This window comes from Zingiber officinale, chromosome 2B, assembly GCF_018446385.1.
Source record: "Zingiber officinale cultivar Zhangliang chromosome 2B, Zo_v1.1, whole genome shotgun sequence".
Lineage (NCBI taxonomy): Eukaryota > Viridiplantae > Streptophyta > Magnoliopsida > Zingiberales > Zingiberaceae > Zingiber > Zingiber officinale.
In genome coordinates this window covers 10,791,321-10,796,486 of record NC_055989.1, presented here as the reverse complement: position 1 = coordinate 10,796,486, position 5,166 = coordinate 10,791,321, and positions in this window count along the sequence as shown.

Genomic DNA, 5,166 nt, shown 5'->3' with positions numbered 1-5,166 from the left:
GTCAAATATTAGTCCTCCAGACTTGTTTGGACTTTGCTGTTTAGTATCGGATCGGCTCACCAAGACTTTCTCTCGATGTTCGGTCCTCCAGACCTATTGACTTTATTTGCAAGTGTCAAGTCCTCTCGACCCATTGGGGCTTCCTGCCTGGCTTCGATGATCTGTTAAGACTTTTCTGATTGAGTAAACACCCTTCATACTTAGTTAACTTGTTAGATCACAACAGGACTTAACTTGAACCTTTGACAACATCAAAAATTTAGTTCGATTCTAGTGCACCTTGCACCAACAACCCCCCCCCCCCCTCATCTCAACCGGTCCTTACAAGTGGTATCAGAGCTTAGTATCTTTTAAGGATTCACTTCCAAAGAAGCACAAGTTTAGAGCTGCAAGATGTCATTGAAAGAGGGGCATAGCACTTCACGACCGCCATTCTATGAAGGCAACAACTTTGCTTACTAGAAGAGTCGTATGGAGCACTATCTCATGACTAAAATTAACATGTGGTTCTCAATCACGGAGGGATTCACGACACCAACCGATGATGGAAAAGTGTTTGAATTATCAAAGTGGACTATTGAACAAAAGATGCAGGCTCAAGCAAATGCTAAGGCCATCGTGACTCTTCAATGTGGGTTAAGCTCAGAGCAACTCAACAAGGTTGGACCTTTTAAGAATGCCAAGGATTTGTGGGATAAGCTCATTGAGTTAAATGATGGCGCAAAGGATTTAAGAATTGCAAAGAAAGATATCCTAATAAATCAACTCCAGAATTTCATAATGAAGGATAGAGAAATAGTAAGTTCATTACATGGGAGATTCAAGGAACTCCTTAACAGTGTTGGTGCGGTTAGCACTAACGGTCTAACCTAGGTTTTGATGAATAAAAAAATAGGTTAAGTTAGTTTTGTTGTTATCTAACACTCTGACTGAGTGTGCAGGAGAAGTCCAGACAGGTCGACGGGCTGACCTGATGTCTGGCATGAAGCCCAACTAGGTTGACGGGTCGACTAGATAGCTGGCATGAAGTCCAAATGGGTTGACGGGCTGATCGGACGTTTGGCACGAAGTCCATCTAGGTCGATGGGTTGACCGGATAGCTGGCACGAAGTCCAGATGAGTCGAAGGGATGACCTGACGTCTGGCAAGTAAGTAAAGGTAAGTCACTGGAGGGGAGTGACTATGAGGACGCATTTCCGGGAAGGAAACTTAGGTGCCGATCCGACTTATAACCATTTCGGAACTCTAAGTCGAGATCTTGACTAGATTCCGGTCTCAGAGAGACTGAATCTAATTAATACTCCTTCTGTTAAACTATGAACAGTGCTAATAATCTGTTTTGCAGGAGATATAAGTGTTCGGACTAACTTTTTCTTGCAAGAAGGAAGCTGCTGGAAATCAAGGTCTGGGCGCCCGGAGATCCGAGCGCCCAGGAAGGGATTGTGTTTTCTTCGTTGTAGTGGAGTAGGAGTTTACATATATCTACGATGATTTCTAGATCGTCTTTTCTTTTAGTAAATTTTGTTGACAGTCGGAAGTTGTATATCAAACTGCGTGGATTGTTATAGTGTTTGTATTGTATTGTTCCGGTCGTGTGGGCTGATGGATTGATATATGTATTCTGAGATTCATATTGTCACCCGTACAGGGGAGATGCTGTCGAAATTTTATCGGTAGGGACTACCTGGGGCGTGACAATATTTTTGGTATCAGAGCGATTTTCTGATACTTATCTTTTTACGAGTTTTACGAGTTTATCTAGATATTTTCGAATTGTACGTATTTCCTTCGATTTTCTTGTTTTGAAATTCTGAGTTATTTTGATGAGGTTCTATTTTGGGGACTAAGCAGCGACAGGACATCTCCAGATGGCAAATAGGTAAATTAGGTAATTTATAGTTTTCATACCTGTAGTGATATCTGGGTAATATTTTGTTTACAGATATGACACATATACGTGTTCCGGTACCGAGACGTGGGCGACCACATAAGAGGGCGATAGATTCTCCTAAGACTGAGTCTCCGGAGAGATCTGCTAGAGACGAGCCTGTCCGTCAAGGACAGACTCCTCAGGACATTGTGGGCGCGTCAGGTCCTCAAACCCCAACGATTCCGACTTCAGAGGTACATACCTCGACTGTACCACTAGTGGTATCTGTTAGAGTGTATACTAAAAGCCTAGCTTTTGGTATAAACATTTATAAGAATCACATTGGTCAAATGTCTACATTTATGATAAATGTAGTTGCTCAATTAATTTATATTGTAGATAACATGGTGTGTGGTGTCACATACAGAAGATCATGTTATCGGTTCCTTATAAATTATAAACAGTAGCTCGCGACCAAGATGGAAAGGAACAAACCATTGGAAGGTCGTAGTGTAATTAGGTATTAGTTTATCTTAACTATATAATTACACTAGTACACTTAGAGTGTATTGAGTAGGATCATTTGAGGTCGTTCCTTTTATACTGACTTTATAAAGGAACAAAGACCTCAGTTATTATGGAAGTGTGTGCTCTTAATCCTAATATAATAACAAGCACATATATTTGATATTTATTTCTTTAATTTATCAATGGGTGAGATTTAGTTCGATAAATCAATAAGCCCGATAAGTTAGGAAATGATATCACTTATAGTGTGTGTTGTTGATTATAGAAGAAAACTGTGTCCTAGTGATCTAGGTTGAGAATGTCCCCAAGAGGAGCTCATAAGGATTGTCATGTTAAACCCTGCAGGTGGACTTAGTCCGACATGACGATGAAGTTGAGTGGTACTACTCTTGGAGCTAGATATTAATTAAGCGAGTTGTTAGTAACTTACTTAATTAGTGGACATTTGTTATCTTAAACACAGGGAGACTAACACACTCATAATAAGAAGGAGCCAAAAATGTAATTTGGGATTGGTGCGGTAGTTCAATAATAGTTCTTTAGTGGAATGAATTATTATTGATGAAATTAAGTTGTGTGTTCGGGGTGAACACGGGATGCTTAATTTCATCGGGAGACCAAAACCAATTCCTCCTCTCGGTCCCTATCGTAGCCTCTAGTATATAGAGATTTATACCCACCGCATACCCACCTTCTTACCCATCCAATGGGGCCGGCCAAGCTAGCTTGGAACCCAAGCTAGGGCCGGCCAAGACCAAGTGGATGAGCCATGTAGGTGGCCGGCCAAAGCTTGGGTCCCAAGCTTAGGTGGCCGACCACTAGAATATTAAAAAGGATTTTTATTAAAATTATTTCTTATGTGGATATCATGATTTTAAAAGAGAGTTTAAAAATTAAAAATTTCCTTTTATAGTTTTCTACAAAAGATTAAGAGAAGAGATTAATCTCTTTCCTTATTTGTAGTTTAAAAGGATGGTTTTAATTTTTGGTAAAAACTTTCCTTATTTGTAAATCATCTACATGTTTAAAAGAGAGTTTAAAATTTGAAATCTTTCCTTATTTGTTGATTAAAGGAGGATTTTAAATTTTAAGAAAACTTTCCTTTTTAACCATGTTCATGATTTAAAAGAAAGTTTAAAAATTAATAATTCTCTTTTATTAGTTTCTACAAAAGATTGAGAAAAGATTTGATATCTTTCCTTATTTGTAGATTAAAAGAGATTTTAATTTTTAGAGATAACTTTCTTTTTATCCACATGTTTAAAAGATTTTAATTTATTAAATTTCCTTTTTATAAACCAATCATGAAGGGATTAAATTATTGGAGAAATTTTTATAAATTTCCGGAAGCAAATAAGGAAGTTTTAATTGGTGTTTAAAATTTTATTTGCTTGGAGATTTCTTGGTGTGGCCGGCCATTGCAAAATTGAAAAGAAAAATTATTTTTAATTAAATAAATTTTCCTTTTCAATGGCAAAAGAATTAAGGAAGGTTTTATTAAATTTTCCTTATTTGCCAAGACCAAGGATTATAAAAGAGGGGGTAGAGGAGGCTTCAAGGCTAAGAACTCTATTCTATTTTTCCTCTCTTTTCTCCTTGGGTGTGGCCGGCCCTTTCTTTCCTCTCCTCTCCTATGTGTGGCCGAAACCTTCTCATGGTGGAGATAGCTTTGGTGGCCGGATCTAAGAAGGAGAAGAAGGAGAGAAAAGAAGCCTCTTTTCTAGCATCCCTTGGAGCATGGTGGTGGTGGCCGAACCTCTTCATCCTAGAAGATGTTTTGATGGCCGAAACTTGCAAGGAAGAAGAAGGTGATTGGTGGTTTCTCATCTCGGAAGATCGTTGCCCACACAACGTCCGAGGTTAGAAGAGGAATACGGTAGAAGATCAAGAGGTCTTTCTAGAAGGTATAACTAGTAGTTTTTCCTTTTCCGCATCATACTAGTTATTTATGGAAATAATACCAAATACAAGAGGCTTACGATTCTAGTATTTCGAATATGTTTTTCGAAGTTGTGTTCTTTTGTTTTATTTTTCTTTGTGATTTGATTGTTCTTTTAGGTTAACCTAAAGTTATTTTAGGAAATTAAATATTAGATTTCTATAAAAGGTTTTGTCTAGTCGGTGGTGGTTGCTCCCATATCCAAGAAGGTCATGTGCCTCGCCACGTCAGTACTGGGAACCAATTATGGAAATTAATATTTAATGGAATTAATAACTTAAGGTGATTTTGGTCGAACGTGTTAAGTTTCGCATGAGATCCAAGTCAAAACCTAAAAGAACAAATAGATTAAGTTTTGGATCAAACGTGTTAAGTTCCGCAGGCGATCCAAAATTTAATTTAAAAGAACACATGGTAGCTAGGAAAAGGTTCAGACCTTTGTAAAAAAATTTTGTACAGTGGAACCTTTAGGTTTTCCGAGTAGCAACCAACAGTATCACCTTCAGTATACCCGGCACCCCCTCCAGTCGTGCCTACTATTGCATACTTGAGGTACGAGATAAGGCAGAGATCTAGTGAGACATGTAGCGCTCGATTATAGGCGAGCAGCATATTACCTGGATGAGATTTAGGGAGGCATTTGAGAGTCAGTATTTTCCCCGTATGTATCAGATGACACGTCGGCAGGATTTTCTGAGTTTTCGGCAAAATAATCGCTCAGTGATAGAGTATAATGTCGAATTTAATCGGTTGGCCAGATTCTGTCCTGAGTTAGTTGCCGAGGATAGATCTCGTATGCTTCAGTTTGTCCAGAGATTGGGCGGGCATC